Source organism: Macaca nemestrina, chromosome 5 (genome assembly GCF_043159975.1).
Source record: "Macaca nemestrina isolate mMacNem1 chromosome 5, mMacNem.hap1, whole genome shotgun sequence".
NCBI classification, from domain to species: domain Eukaryota; kingdom Metazoa; phylum Chordata; class Mammalia; order Primates; family Cercopithecidae; genus Macaca; species Macaca nemestrina.
The window spans coordinates 172145835-172163094 of NC_092129.1; the positions used below are offsets into that span (position 1 = coordinate 172145835).

At 39.4% G+C, this 17260-nt stretch overlaps 1 long non-coding RNA gene across 6 annotated transcripts in view; it reads right to left on the bottom strand.

Annotated features, from left to right (window-relative positions):
- The window catches only part of LOC105482432 (uncharacterized), a 60901-nt gene that overhangs the window by 21498 nt on the left and 22143 nt on the right, over nt 1–17260 (bottom strand). For 4 of the 6 annotated variants that reach the window (XR_011624028.1, XR_011624029.1, XR_987595.2 and 1 more), the window contains one exon: nt 13928–14001. This is a non-coding gene — a long non-coding RNA (uncharacterized lncRNA). Of the gene's footprint in view, nt 1–4720; nt 9344–13927; nt 14002–17260 lie in introns of those variants that run through there. The other 2 variants (XR_987593.2, XR_987594.2) reach the window with 1 other exon arrangement.

Sequence of the window (17260 nt, forward strand, 5' to 3'; positions counted from 1 at the left end):
AAAATATTAGCACAAACTGCAACTCAAAGGTAAAAGTGATACGCTTTTATAAAGAAATAGAAAAAAAAAACTGGCTTTTTAAACAAACTTCTGCAATGGAGACAGCATTTTGAGAATAATTGTTTGGAAATGTTCCCATCATTATGTGATTTTGCTGCTGAAAACAATATTTGTCATTTACAAAATTTCTTAAATCTGCCTACTCTAAAAACAGGACCACAAAATATATAACTTGCTTTGTAACCTGTGTACAGTCCCAGTGGTATTTAAACTCACTTGTTAAAAATTTAAAAATTCAACAGCTTCTGATTGACATCAGGAAAAGCAAATATTTTCTAATATTTCAACCAATATCTACATGATTAGTAAATGGGACTGAAAAGAATGCATATAATGACTTAGTAAGAATGACAATGAAGCACTTACTTTTTCCAGTTTGGACCTGTGTGTATTTGTGAGATATCTTTAGAGCTAGGGCAACTTTTTAAAACAAATACCAAAAGAAATTGAATTTAGAAAAATATCTTTGATCACTATGTCACAAATTATTAAACCAAGATTTAAAAAAATAAAACCTATTTAATGACATAATTCTTACTAAAATATTAATATTAAGACTATTTTTAGAGAAGCAACAAGTTTTTTATTTCATGATTGAACTAAACATAAATTATTTCTAAATAGTTTATTTCATCTTTATCTTATCTTTAAAATTCTTCTATTTACAAGAGTGTTTTATATTTTATGTAACCCACGAGTCTAGTAGTAAATACATGCAATTATTAAATAAATAAATTGGGGTGCCTACTCAAGCATTTTTAACCGATAGGAGGTAAGAACAAAACATTGGAAGCTACTTCTCTATAAAACTTTATGCAACTGAGTGAGAATATCTTGATGAAATAGATTGTCTGCCTGGAATATATAAATAACCAAAATTGGCTCAAAATGTAGAAGATCTACCATGAATAAAATTGAAAAAGATGATAATTATCCCTTCAAATTTGCCAAAACCAGATGATTTTATGGATGTTATTTTAGACTCTGAAATTATAGATTTCTTTTGCAATTTAAAATGTCCCGGAGAATAAAGATGGAAATCTTCCCAGTTTATTTTAACCTCATACCAAAACCTGATAAAATTATCACAATGAAAGAAAACTATAGCTAAATTTCACTTATGATTATAGAGAATTAAAAAATCCTAAATAAAATCATCAACCCAGATGTATTAAAAGAGCAACAAATTTTCCCCCATACTAGAGTTTATTATTGGAATCAAGGAGTATAAAGAAATTTATTAATGTAATAGATACAAATGATTTTTAAAAGATAGTATCAATAGATATCCTCCAAAGGTATCTAATTTAGTTTAACAACCAAGTTTGACAGAGTATTTAAGGAAACTAGAAAGAATATTCCTTCAACATTTCGTATATACATAGATAAATACATACATATCAAAATGGATCTCTCTGCCTCTCTCTCAGATGTATGCCATTGGAAATCACAAACACTTAGTGTAAACAGTTACTACTATTTTGTGAATCTTGACCAATATAATGGGAAAAGCTAAATTAGTTTCAAAAAACACAAAGAAGTATCAATGTTTGCAGTTGATTTCTTTAAATAGGAAAGTTCAATAAAATGACCATTTACAAATCATACAGACATTAATTTTAAAACAGTTTTCTAACAATTAATATCAACTGCCTAGACATACACTTAATTAGGAATGCCTAAAATCCATTAGAAAGCATTAACATTTTCCAAGGGACATAGACAACTACAAAAAAATGGTGCTGCAGATAAGACTCAGTATTGTTAAGATATCGGTTCTGCTAAATTAATTACAAGTTGTCAGAATTTTAGTGAGTTTTCTTAAAAAATAACTTGTAACAGTGATTCCAAATTTCAACTAGAAAAATAAACATATTGCAATAATTTAAATTTTTGAAAACTAAGAATGAGAAGAGATTTGCACTAATGGTTTTCAAAATATATTATCAAAATATAACCAATTAAAACAACAATACTGGAATAGATAGAACAATGAAACAACAATGAAATCTTAGGAGGATTTCAAGCATACTTAAGACTTTAATATATGCTAAAGTGATCTTTATTAACAATGAGAAAATATGTATGTTACTTAACAATGGTGCTGGAACAGTTGGTCTGCTTTGAAAACATAGGACGAATTTCCCACCCTATACCTTAATCTAAAATAAATTCCAGATAGATTAAATATTTCTTTTTCTTTCTTTCTTCTTCTTTTTTTTTTACACCCAGGTTGGAGTGCAGTGGCACAATCACAGCTCGCCACAGCCTCAACCTCCTGGGCTCAGACGATCGTCTCTCCTCAGCCTCCTGAGTAGGTGGAACTGCAGGCAGATGCCACCATGCTTGGCTAATTTTTAAAATTTTTCTTAGAGACCAATTCTCCCTGTGCTGCCCAGGCTGGTCTTGAACTCCTAGCCTCAAGCAATCCTCCTACCTTGACCTCCCAAAATACTGGGATTACAGGCATGAGACACTGCACCTGGCCTCGAGATTAAATTTTTTGAACACAGAAAATGAATTATATTTATAATCAAGAATTCTCTAAGCTGCAAACAAGGGTTGGATACAGATTTTGTGGGAAGCAAGCTTAATCAATTTTAGAACTTTCATTAAACGAAGTAATGTAAAAACATAAATGCAAAATTAGAAACAAAACTGGATATCTGCTTAGAATGAGAAAACAAGAGCTGATAAATACCACAGACATCACAAAATTCCAGAAAAATAACATAGCATTTTTATTAGCATACTCTACAATATTTTTTTCTAGTTTTTTTGGCTGTCTGTTTGATTGCTTCCTCCTATGGCAATGATTTTGTAATATTTTCTAAAGAGAAAAATAAAAAGATCCACCAGTCCTTTTTGTCGTGGTTAATCAAAGCACTTTCTTTAAACTGATAGACTGGAAACCTTTCTTACAGCTTCACAACTCATAATAGATAATGTCAGGTAAATTTTTAGTGTTGTGGCTGAACTGGGAAAACCTCTAGCAAGTTTCTTCATATATGAAGTTGAAGACCTTGGAGCATTTCAAGTTCTCCTCTATAAAGTCTAACCTTAAGGCATTCTTTGAATTGGTGACACTAATTTGACAAACTGTCCTGGGGGTATTGTAATGTTGTATTTTTTATGCTATTTGTACTATTTTATCTTTCTTGATGTTTGTATCTCCTGACAAATTAGTGAAAAATGTATTTTGTTTTCAGTTTGTTGCACTCTTCTTTATTAACTGGAAAATCAAAGAATTCTATGGTGTATTCACCACTTATATTTGAAATTTATCTCTTTATTTTAATGAATTCTGTTTTCAGTATTGGGTGAGGGTTTTTTGGCTATATTTTGCTTCTAAATACCAGAATTGTTTCTACTATTATATTGAAATTCATAGCACACACTTTTATTGTATGGACATATACAAAATTATACATACTGCATTATCAAGTTGGAATTATTTTTGTGCATTAACGGAAGAAAATTTCTGTTATGACTAGGCATTGATGAAAACCAAACCCTGTGCTTACAATTTTGCAGACTAGCTCCCAGGTCTGTACATTTCCAGCATATTGTACCTATTCCTGCAAGTTATTGTTACAGAGACATAGCTAGAAAGAACTAAATTGTACTCAGAAATGACAGCAAACCACATACATGCATCCTACTACACTAAATGTATCTTAAGTTCAATTTCCCTTAGTTAGACCTCTAACTGCCTTTAATCTGTGATGTCATTTAACATGAAGTTTAGTGTAATGGACGGGAAGTAAAAGTGAAAAGAAACTGAATGTTGTTAAAGTATCTGACTTTTGGAAGATTTATGACCAGGATAACACATGACTCAGAGCCTTGAAAATGGCCCATATAACTGAGGATCCCTGGAACCTAAAGTTTGTGGTAACTCTTTCTCTGACACATAAAGGCAAGCTGGTAAAGAAAATATTGATCAGTTAAATAAGATAAGCACTATAAACAACAGTAACCCAAGTATGCCATTTATAGTTAAGAGGCAAATGACAAATGAGGGAAGTGACAAATACACACACACATACACACACATACATACACATACGTGTGTGTGGCAAATACATAAATATATATGACTTTTTAGTATATATATGGCAAATCAATATACATGACATATATATGCTATGTATATATAGCAAATATATAAACATTTTAGAAGATCTTCTTGTATCACAATGAAATGCAATTATTTACTATTATTTATTTTAAGATAGAAGTGGTAAGATATGGTTGCCTTTAAAATTTCAAATTACTTGAGAAATTACCAATGTGCATTTTTTCTAAGCAACATGTATAAAGTAATAGATAAACCTTACTATAATTGTGTTTGAACATATTGTCCAAAAATGATGTATCAATAATGCTGACATTTCCAAATGATCATCTCGAAATTAAGCCAGTGTCATATAGACAATAACATATCAAAAGAGAAGGGGAAATAAACAAAGTCACAGAGAATAAATGATAGGAAATGCATTTTAGGGTTGGACACAGTGGCTCATGCCTCTAATTCTAGTATTTTGGGAGGCTGAGGCAGACGGATCACTTGAGGTCAGGAGTTTGAGACCAGCCTGGCCAATATAGTGAAACCCCTTCTCTACTAAAAATACAAAAATTATCTGAGCCCGTAGTGCACACCTGTAATCCCAACTACTCAGGAGGCTGAGGCAGGAGAATCACTTGAACCCAGGACGAGGAGGTTGCAGTGAGCCGACATCCGCCACTGCACTCCCGTCTGGGCGATAAGAGCAAGATTGTGTCTTGGAAAAAAAGAAAACAGGCGGTTTAGGAAGATGCAGAAAAAAATCATCAGACACAGGGAATTGAAGGAAGTGGAACAGATGTACACCAACCAAACTAATCACCCCGCTGGTCCCAGCGTGGCCAAGAGGTGTCATGTCTGAGATCAGAGTGAGGGCCAGGCCTAACCAAGTGTGGTGATCTGTGTGGTAAAGAACCCCATACAAAAACTAAAAAACAAATTTTGGGAAAAGATAGGCCCTGAACTGGGGTGAATGGTAGCATGCAGACAATTCTTTTCTTTTTCTCCATTGTTGTTTAAGCCACTCCTTTTCCAAATATTTGCTTCGTGTAAATCCTGATTCCTCCCTGGATTAAGTCTTTTTACTATATATCATTTGGTATTGTAGGGAGAACAAATGCTGCAATTGTAGTATTTGGAATATGCTTTTGTCATGTTTCATTGTCTATCATCTCTTCCGGTTTGAGGATGCTGATAATATTACCTTTTCCCACAAGTAGTTTTAATGTTCAAAGGAAGAAAAATGCCAGCCAAGTTATCCTTATTTAATTCAATTAGTTCCTTCTATTCTACAGGTACATGCTGAGGCCAAGAAGTGTCATGTTCTTTGCTGGTTTCTGGGGATACCTAGAGTAGGTCTCCCTGGCCATGTGACAGTTACGTACACTAATCGCAACACTGTATGATAGAAACTATAATGGAGATATCTAATCAATTATATGACAAATCAGATGAGAAAAGTGTTGATTCTCCCCCAAGGGACATAGTTGAGCTGAGTGGAAAGAATAAGACATCATATGTCCACCGTGGAGGAGAACGGGGCAAGCAGGAAGTGAAAATATCAGAAAAACGTAGAGAAGTGGCTGATCACAGTGCACTCAGGGATGGATCTGGTATGGACAAAGGAAAAGGGCCCGCATTCGGGGCTAATCTCACTGTCCTCTGCAGAGGTCTTTCTCTCAACTCCTAGAAAAACTAAAGGCACAGATAAGCTACTTTCAGAGAAACCGTGGAGGCCAGAAAACAGTGCTTCGTTCTCAGAGGGAAATGTGTTACACTGACTTCTTTTCTCCTGGGAAGAGGCGAGCAAGGGAAAGAGGAAGATCTCTCTTGTTCTCTATCTGAAACCTGCTAGGGCTTTTCTTTGCCTTCTAAATATAGTTCAGCCTCCTGAACAGCACATACAAATCTCTTCATAATATGAAACTAGCGTAGTATCTATTTGCTATGTTTCCAGGTTTATTATGGCACAAGAGTCATCGTTTCAAGAACTTCTTGGCAGAAGCTGAGGTAATAAATAAATAAATAAATAAATAAAATAAAACTTGTAGAGTTGAAGATGCTTGCCTTTAGTAAAAACACCAAATTCAAGATTAACATGTTATAAAACCACGGTTTTTGCAAGTTGAGGCGCTTGAACACTTCAGACTTGAGAAATGACTGAAATTGGGAAGTGCCGGGACAACACCCCCCATTTTGCCCTCTCCAGAGGCAAGAAGGCAGTGGACTGGGAACTCCTAACTCTAAACATACCAAGTGCAGGTGAGAGCCCTGTTGCTGAGGCAGGTCCTTTGGCTTCTGAGAAGAGAAGCATTGTGGTGCATCTTAACAAAAGACTAATTTTTATTGCGTTGTTAGCTTGGAGGACAAGAAACATTAAAAGATTTGCAAGAAACAGGTCAAGGAAAATACAATTCGGTAGAGAGCTGAAGAAGGAAGCTGTGACTTTAGCCCTGGCAGCAATCTGAATGTGGTCAAAGAAGCAGTGACTCTGCAGAGCTCTCACCACAGAGGAGATGACAACCTTCGGCGAAGACGGAAGTTAGAACAGCTGCTTCCTACTCTGAGGGGACAAACAGCCACATGCACTGAAGGACACATACAAAGTCCCCTGAGACATGAGTAATGTGTGAACGTGTGTGTGTGGCATATGAAAGATTTTGTTTCTTTTCTTTTTTCTTTTTTCTGTTTTTTTTTTTTTTTTTTTTTTCTGAGACGGAGTCTTGCTCTGTCACCCAGGCTGGAGTGCAATGGCGCGATCCCAGCTCACTGCAACTTCCGCCTCCCAGGTTCAAGCGATTCTCCTGCTTCAGGAGTAGCTGGGATTACAGCGTGCGCCACCAACACCAGCTAATTTTTAAAATTTTTTTTAGTAGAGACAGGGTTTTACCATGTTGGCCAGGCTGGTCTCAAACTCCTGACCTCAGGTGACCCACCAACCTCGGCGTCCCAAACTGTTGGGATTACAGGTGTGAGCCACCACGCCCAGCCTTGTTTCATTTTTATAACAATAAGCTAGATGCCAAAAATGCATGCTCATGTCAATGACTTTCTTGATAAGTCAATGTTAAGGCCACTCTTGGGGCCATACATCCCACATCATCTTCATCATCATCTCTAGAACTCACAAGTGAGCTCGTCATCACCCCCTTAGTGCTCATTCTTGGGGGTACATTGTCATTCCCATCACAGCAAACAGCTCCACGGTCTACACAGTAAGTTGGACCAGAAACCCAGAAGTCATTCTAGACATCTCTTTGGGTTTTTACTTTAACATACGGATTACAGTTTACATCTATGTCTTTGTTTACCTTTTTCTGTAAAAAACTGATATAGCTACTCCATCACCAGAGCGTAAGCTCATTGAGAAAAACCCTTAATCCCATTTCTGTATGTCTAAGACTTCATGCACCATCTTGAACACAAAACATGTTTGTGAGCTGAAATAATACTTTTACACCCAAAAAGGTTTAATTATATACCACATAATGTATGTAAGCATTTAAGCATTTTCACGTTGTTTTTTCTTTTATAAAGGTCAAAGATTTTAAATGTTCATAGTCAAAGATCAACACTCCTGTCCTTTATAGGATGGTTTGTTCTATAATGGCTATGCAGAGTAAAAAGTTCTATTGGACTCTCCTGCAACACTGACAGGTCAGATATTTTCACTCACAGGCAGTAACACCTCAAAGTGTCATTCAGGCCTGAGGATGGTGCCTTTTCTAGTTGGGAGGTGTTCGGATCATCCATATTCTCAAACAGGCTCACTCAATAATTACACAGCACTATGTATCTGAAGGCAAAAAAATTAATAACTCTTCTAATTAGTGCAAAGAGAATTGTTTCTAGATTTATCCACCAAATGGTATTCCATTACACATAAATAAATCACGATTTTCATCCTTAAGAGTCTCCTATTCTAAAAATAGAAAAGACTGACACACCTAGAGATAGATAAGAATGTAGACAAACACAATGAGTATTTCTGACTTCATTCCAATGGAAACATTCCAAACTAAATTAAGAAATTTCTAGCTCTCTACTCTCTTCTTTCTTAAAGCTTCCTCCCTCTTTTTTTTTTTAAGGAAAGAAATAATTATTTATTTTGATCTTATCTTTTGATTAATCCTATTCTTCCATCATTCTTTTTCTTTCATTACTGTCATGGCAGTAGGAGATTAAGGGAAATTTCTCAATGCAAATGATGGTGTGGTAATTTTCCATCTAATTTTGACACTTTTTTTTTTTTTTAAATAAAAAGGTTCCTTATCACTTAGAACCATCCTGCATTTTAATTTTCTTTGTCTTCATTCCTATTCACATGTCCCCTTGAATCAAACTTTTTTGAGAAATTGAAACCACTACTTTTCATTACAGAATCACTTCATTGCATTTGGTTTGAGTGGTTGATCTTTGCTTGTGAGTTTCTTGAGCCAGGCTTCATGTGTTGAGCGTAGTTTATGCACAGGGCTCCTGAAACATGAAAACACCTTCCCTCTCACACTATGTCAAGTTTTGGCTGCCATCTTTCTGTAAGGTTAGCTGTAGACAACTGCTTATTTAAAGGTAAATGTCCAACAGCGTATTTGCTTGATTGTTTATGATTGATTAATTTCCACTTAATCATTGAAACCAGAACCAGCTGCTTAAAACTGTGACAAAATGGTGTTTTACTCATTTTCTAATGAGTCCAATGTAGTTATTTCTTTTTTTGATGAAGTAAAATGTCTCTGATGAAGTTGATTTGTAACATGCATTTATTGCTTTGTTTTCTCTTCAATGCCTCATTTATCTCGGTGGTAGTATAAATGGGAAATACATGGAGACCCATTGTCTAACCACTTATGGTGCTCTGAGGGTGAGGCTTAGTACCAATGAACAGAGACCCACAGGTGGCTTCTTCAGAAAGAGAGAAAATGATTTGCCTTTTAGATTTGCTCAGCTTGCATTTCATTTATTCTGTAAAGAGCCAACAATTACACATACACTTTGGTTCAAATTTAATTTATGCCATTTGTTGTTAAAAATGACACAGTATCTGTTCTATTTACCAGGGGGCTGTTGAACAAGGCTGGCCAGTTTTCTTTGAATTCCAGTATTTTCATGCTATGGGGAATTAGGTGTTTAGCTCAGATTCGTGTTTGCCCAATGCCCCGCTGTCAAGACCGGACATCCCAGGACACTCCAACAAACATCTGGTCTGAGGATGCAGTTCTGTTAAAAATAGCAACAACAACAACAATCTGAGGTGTAGCCGGTATTGCAGTTCCACTTTCATGTTTGCTGACTGTCTCAGGTGGCGTTCTCTAGTGCACCTGAGACGAAGACATAGAAGACAGTTTGCTGAGTCAACCCAGGAAATACACATGAGGGCAACGGGAAAGGGACGGATGGCAGTGGGGAAGGAGGAAAGAGAGGAGTCATGCCCTGGGTAGCTAGGGCATTTGTCCCCCTACCCACACCCTGAGGGTCTTATATGTCCCCAGCAGTCCCAGCTGCCTAGCATGCTGGCTGGGCAAGCTGGCATATCTTGGGCACCTGAGAAAAACCCAGGCAGGGCCGCTGAGAGAGAAGTTGCCAGGTGCTCAGAAATTGACCTCCGCCAACGTAGAAGTGAGCTCAGGTACAACGGACATAGAGCATCTGCTATGCTAATGCATGAAGCTTCCTTGCAGAAACCTGGGTAAGCCTTGTTCTTAGGGTAACTGCTTTGAAGATACTGCAAATTGGATGTTAGCTTTACTGGCGTTCTCATCTGAGAAATGTCTGTCCTGTCTGGAAGAGAATGGCACTGCATCCCAGGCAAATTACCGACAGTGATGAGTAGCAGTATGGTCTTGCAGGGAAGAACACAGGCTCAGGGGCCTAACTGCCTGAGTGTGAATGCTGACTTTAACACTTACTACCTGTGTGATATTGAGTCAGTTACTGAATATCTTAGTCCCAGGTCCACATCTGTAAAGCAGAGAGAATTAGAGTGTCTGTCTCTCAGAGCTGTTGGGAGGACCAATGGAGATCCTAAATATAAAGCTCTTAGCACGCTCACTGGCACACTGAAGCAAAGATGAGCTGTTATCATGATGAGGTAGTAACGTCTGCTGCTACTTCTCAGCTGAAGGGATGTACAGTTGAGAAACTGGTTTTATTGTTAAAAGCATATTGCTAACAAGCCCCCAAAAGACAAATACTGCATGATTCCACTTATGTGAGGTACTTAAGGTAGTTACATTCATTGAAACAGAAAGTGGTTACCAGGGGCTGGGAGGAGAGGAGAATAGTTATTGGTTAACGGGTATAGAGTTTCCATTTTGCAAGGTGAAAAAGTAGTGGAGATTGGTTTCACAACTTTGTGAATATACTTAACACTACTAAACTGTACATTTAAAAATAGACAAGAAGGTAGATTTTATGCATTTTTTTAACCACAATAAAAGGTTAAATATTTTAAATAACATTTTGTAGAGGGGCTGGGTGTGGTGGCTCACGCCTGTAATCCCAATACTTTGGGTGGTCGAGGTGCATGGATGACTTGAGCTCAGGAGTTTGAGACCAGTCTGGGCAACATGGAGAAACCCTGTCTCTACTAAAAATACAAAAATTAGCAGGTCATGGTGGTGCACGCCTGTAATCCCAGCTACTCAGGAGGCTGAGGTGGAAGGATCACTTGAGCCCAGGAGGCACAGGTTGCAGAGAGCTGAGATCGTACCACTGCACTCTAGCCTGGGTGACAGAGCCAGACTCTGTCTCAAAAACAAAACAAAACAAAACAAAACAAAACAGAAAAGCATATCATTGATAAGCTTCATCAGCCATCATTTGGACATTATATTTATCAAATGGAATCTGTAGTCTATTGTGAGCATTGCTCTCATTTCGTGGTCATCTACTTCGACACTGGAATCTGGAAGACATTTCAGATCACCCTGTGTGTAGAATCCATGTTCCCCAAAATGCCATTAAAATGATTCATGTGGGGCACGCAATTAAAGACTCCAACCAGTGAAGAGCTTCACTGCCTGCCACAGAAAGTCAAAGCAGTTGTTTTTAATATAAATGCTGCCTCTTAAACAGTAAGGTTCCAATAAAGTCAGGAGGATACAAGAAAAACAAAATTCAGGAGCTTCTGGATAACTGAACATGTGGAGGTTCCTGGAGGATGGCAAGTCCAGGGAAGGCATGGAGACCCTGCGCCCCTTCCCGCATTCCTTACCCTGTGCATCTCTTCATCTGCATCCTTTGTAATTCCTTTATAACAAACCAGTAAAAGTAAAACAAACGAACAAACATAATTCAGAGGGTTTGCAGATTGAGACAGATAACTCTGCGTTCAGTCAGCATTCACATTCAGGATAAATTCAATTTTCTGGCTGCAAATTCAGGAATGTGGAAAGCCAGTTCTTTAAAAAGAAAGATCAATGTACAAAAGATGATGTCAGGCCAGGCGTGGTGGCTCCTGCCTATACTCCCAGCACTTTGGGAGGCCGAGGCAGGTGGATCACTTGAGGCCAGGAGTTCAAGTCCAGCCTGGCCAACATGGTAAAAGCCCATCTCTACTAAAAATATAAAAATTAGCTGGGCATGGTGCGCGCCTGCAATCCCAGCTACTCTGGAGGCTGAGGCATGAGAATCACTTGAACCGGGAGGCAGAAGTTGAAGTGAGCCAAGATTGCACCACTGCACTCCAGCTGAGTGACAGAGACTCTGTCCTCAGCCTCCTCCCCAAAAAAGATGTCATATAAATTCAATCAGAATAAAGTCCAAAACTACCGAAGCAACCCGGGGCAGTGAAGCCCCAGGAGTTGTATTCTAGCTGTAGGTCCCAGGATGAGAAGACCTGCAATCCTGTAGAACACTTAAGTGACTAAGAAGGAAGTAAATTGTAGGCATGACCCATTATTTACTAGTATTCTCACTTTTAAAGAATTTTCTCCGAGGGATTTTTGCAATTAGCAAGATCACGATGACATCAGAGAAGTACAGAACAATCTCTCAAAAGTGTCCCTTGAGATGGTAATGCCTGGGCGTGGCCCCCATTTCCCAGGCCTGGTTCTTGGTTTCAAAATCCAATTTTTTTACTTTCCAGTTCTTTCAAATCTAAGGACCAGACTCTGAGAAATGACATGCAATCCTCTAGGTTGTCAGTAATATTGGACTGTAGGATTGTAGGATTTTTCCTAGGTGATTATACATATTTTCTGAAACTGACTTAGGTTAATCAAATTTATAAAAGACTGATATATACAGTAGACTTACAATTTAATAATTTGCCTGGAATCCAGACCCCAATTTCTTTTCCTTCCTTCCTTCCTTCCTTCCTTCCTTCCTTCCTTCCTTCCTTCCTTCCTTCCTTCCTTCCTTCCTCCCTCCCTCCCTCCCTCCCTCCTTTCTTTCTTTTTCTTTCTTTTTTCTTTCTTTCTTTCTTTTTCTTTCTTTCTTTCTTTTTCTTTCTTTCTCTCTCCCTTCCTCCCTTCCTTCCTTCCTCCCTCCCTCCCTCCCTCCCTTCTTTCCTTCTTTCTTTCTTTCTTTCTTTCTTTCTTTCTTTCTTTCTTTCTTTCTTTCTTTCTTTCTTTCTTTCTTTCTTTCTTTCTTTTTCTTTCTTTCTTTCTCTCTTTCTCTCTTTCTTTCTTTCTTTCTCTTTCTCTCTCCCTTCCTCCCTCCCTCCCTCCCTTCCTTCCTTCCTTCCTTCCTTCCTTCCTTCCTTCCTTCCTTCCTTCCTTCCTTTCTTCAGAGTTTTGCTCTTGTTGCCTAGGCTGGAGTACAGTGGCACGATCTTGGCTCACCACAACCTCCGCCTCCTGGGTTCAAGCGATTCTCCTGCCTCAGCCTGCTGAGTAGCTCGGATTACAGGCATGTGCCACCACACCCGGCTGATTTTTTGTATTTTTAGTAGAGATGAGGTTTCTCCATGTTGGTCAGGATTGTCTCAAACTCCCGGTCTCAGGCAATCCACCTGCCTCGGCCTCCCAAAAAGCTGGGCGTGAGCCACCATGCCAGTCACAGACCCCAATTTCTTATACCCAATGTCAAGATATTAATTGGAAGACTGCTTATGTACGTGGAATTAGAAATAAAGAGGGTGGGATAATCTTAAGACCCATATGAATCAGAAAAAAAAAAATCACCCTTATCTTCCAACAGCCTATACCTCTCTAGTGATTTTAATATATGGCTTCAGTTGGCAGTATTAGATTAACACTAATCAATTCTCAATCTCTACTATAATATCCCCTTTTGAAGCTCCAGTCAGACCATCTTCTCTTAATACATTTGCCCAGACAGGATAACCTCATTAGGCTCCAGCTTTCTTAGTTACGATCACATTCTTTCCCTGCTTTCTTTAGATAACAATGAGACGGACTTTTTGGGCTTGGATCTTGCCCAAACTCTCCCATGTATTTACTGGAAATCTCTTGGCTTCTTTCTGCTGATTCCATTTGGGTCAACTGGTCTACTTTCACTTTGGATGAGAACAATTCCTTAGGATGTCTCACTTAAGAGGATCAAACTATTTACGACCATTCTTGAAGTTTGCAAAGGCTTCTGCTGTGCAGCAACAGCAAAGGAATTAGCATAGGCATGAAATAGGACTGTTTTGCTACCTATGGCATTTCTGATATCTAGCACAGTGCCTGAAGCATAGTAGGCATTCAGTAAGCCTCATATGTATGTTGTGATTGCTGCTACCATAGAAAGTTGAGTTCACAGAAATCCCTGCTTCCCCTTACTATTACTCTACAATGCATTCCCCTGGATCATGGATTACAAAGCAAAATGAAGCAGATAACTTCTGAATAGTACCTGGTATGCAGTAGGAGCTCAGGACATTTTCATTCAATAGACTTGGTTTACTCATCATGGAGTCATCAGTGCCTCTGTTAAATAAGCAAGGAGCCATCAGGAAATAGCACGGCGGGTGATGTCAATTGAAGTCACTTGAATTCTAATTCTAACTCTGTCACTTCACTAGGTATGAAAAGATGAGTCATTTATCCATTCAGAGTCTTCTCAATTTCTGCATTTGTAAAATGGAGATGATAGTACCTAATTTTGCAAGGGAGTTGAGAAGAAAATGCATGGCAAAGAACCCTGTGGTGATACCTGGTAAGATACAGGAACTCAGTAAATACAAGTTCCCCATTGTAACTTTCTGTGGTTTTCCTCAGCTGTTCTGTGGTCCTCGATCTTCCCAGCTGTCCTGTCCACTTGTTGTTGGATCCCAATGAGCCAACTCAGTAGCTCTTAGCATTGGATCTCAGTTGGGCATGTTACTTCTAGTCTCATTTCTCCTGCCTGGCCTTCCCAGTCCTGACCTCTCTTACCCACTGAATGTCAGATCTGGAAGAAAGTCTGAAGTCATAGAACCCTGACCCCTTAGGGACTGTGGGGTGTTTCCTCTTCCTCTGCTTGCTCCTCTCAGTACCTTGCTGGGTCTGGGTGAAGCAAATATCATGGGGTACCATGGTCACAGAGCAGCACTACCAGTGCTGAGCTTAGAGCCTGTAGATCCAATTCTACCCCCACTAACTTCTAGCACAGCTCAAAAGATTGAAAAAGACCCTGTAGTTTTAGGGTTTTCCAAATATCCAAGGATCTAGATCTGGATTTAGATCTGGCACTCTAAGGATTTCTATGTTATTATATAGATATCCGAGATGAAGAGAAAAAATATGAATTTGAAACATTCAGCATCACCATTTTAGGCTGTCACACCAATGTTATTAGTATTAATTCCTCTAAAGAAAGAAAGAGGTGGCCGGGCATGGTGGCTCATGCCTGTAATTCCAGCATTTTGGGAAGCTGAGGTGGGTGGATCACCTGAGGTCAGGAGTTCAAGACCAGCCTGGCTAATATGGTGAAATCCCATCACAATTGAAAATACTAAAAATTAGTTGGGCATGGTGGCGGGTGCCTGTAATTCCAGCTACTCGGGAGGCTGAGGCAGGAGAGTCACTTGAACCCAGGAGGTGAAGTTTGCAGTGAGCTGAGATCACGACACTCACTCCAGCCTAGGTGACAAAGTGGGACTCCGTCTGAAAAAAAAAAAAAAAAAAAAAGGAAGAGGATTGAAAGATCGAAGCAGGAATTCCTGGCCTTGCCGGGCTACTGCATATGTTTAATTCTTTCTTTCCATAAAAGTAAGCCTTGACCAGTCCCAACCTCCTCTCCAGAGTCCAGACAAATGGGAACCTAGTGTGTTGGATCCAGACCGGGATTCAGAGTTCAGGAAATATCATCCTGGCCCTGGGGTCAGGAAAGTGGGGAGAGGGTGGTTTCCGGTGAGGGGATAGTCTGCTCTTTGTGTGGCAAGTGAGGAGTCATGGATGACCTAAAGAGTAGCAGTGTGTGTGTAAGGAGCCAAAGCCCAAACACAGAAAACGCCCAGCCCAGTTGATAGTCAGAGGAGCTAAGGTGGAAGGTAGAAGATGAACTAGGGAAAAAAGACCACAAGACAGAAGATTTGGAGTAAAGGAAAAAAGGTGGAGCCTGTCCTTCCAAGAGGCTGCAGGAACACTTTGTAGCTACCTTCTACAGGCCATCTACCTTGCCTGAAAGGGAGTTCCAGAGCTCAATTGTGAAGCACCGATTGTTATCAGCCAAGAGCATCTGTATTAATTTTCTCTTGCTGTGTAACATATGATCACAAATATGGAGGCTTAAAACATGTGATGGTTAATACTGAGTGTCAACTTGATTGGATTGAAGGATGCAAAGTATTGATCCTGGGTGTGTCTGTGAGGCTGCTGCCAAAGGACATTAACATTTGAGTCAGCGGGTTGGGGAAGGAAGACCCACCCTCAATCTGGTGAGCACCATCTAATTAGCTGCCAGCTAATATAAAGCAGGCAGAAAAACATGAAAAAGAGAGACTGGCCTAACCTCCCAGCCTACATCTTTCTCTGGTGCTAGACACTTCCTGCCCTCAAACGTCGGACTCCAAGTTCTTCAGTTTTGAGACTCGGACTGGCTGTCCTTGCTCCTCAAGCTTGCAGACAGCCTACTGTGGGACCTTGTGATTGTGTAAGTTAATACTTAATAAACTCCCCTTTATATCTCACATATATATATATCCTATTAGTTCTGTCCCTCTGGAGAACCCTGACTAATATGAAACAACACCCATTTATTAGCTCACAGTTCTTCAAGTGGAAAGTATAGCACAGCATAATGAAATTCTTTACTCAGGGTTTCCCAAGGCTGAAATCAAGATGTCAGGCACATTGTCTTCTCATCTGTAGGTTTTGGGTGAAAATCCCCTTCCAAGCTTGTTCTTGTTGTTGACAGAATTCAGTTCCTTGTAGTTGTTGGACTGAGGTTCTCATTTCCTTGCTGTTGTCAGCTGGTGGTCACACACAGGCTGTCCTGAGATGTGACCCCCTCCATCTCTAAACCAGCAATGTATCCATGGAATCCTTCCTGTGTTTTGAATCTCTGGCTTCTTCTGAGAGGACACTGGAGAACATTCTTTTCTAAAGGACTTATGTAACTAGGTCAGTGCCACTTGGACAATTTCCCTTCTTAAAGACAACTGCATCATATATCCCAACCTTATCACAGAAGTAAATTCCATCACATTCACAGCCCCAGGGATTACATACGAGGTATATATGGAGGATGGAGGGAAAGGAAATTTGGGGGACTATCTTAGACTTCTACCTATTAAAGCATCTCATATGATTTGTTTCATCAACAGGATACTTCCAGCTATTATTGACATATGAATCTGGGCTACGTTATGCAAAAATTCATATATAAATATGTGTCAATGGTAATTCAGTTTGCTATTTTGAATTTGTGTCTCACCACAAAACTTGAGCTGTCAGGGCCAGGCGCGGTGGCTCAAGCCTGTAATTCCAGCACTATGGGAGGCCGAGACGGGCGGATCACGAGGTCAGGAGATCGAGACCATCCTGGCTAACACGGTGAAACCCCGTCTCTACTAAAAAAATACAAAAAACTAGCCGGGCAAGGTGGTGGGCGCCTGTAGCCCCAGCTACTTGGGAGGCTGAGGCAGGAGAATGGCATAAACCCGGGAGGCGGAGCTTGCAGTGAGCTGAGATCTGGCCACTGCACTCCAGCCTGGGTGACAGAGCGAGACTCCGTCTCAAAAAAAAAAAAAAAAAAAAAAACTTG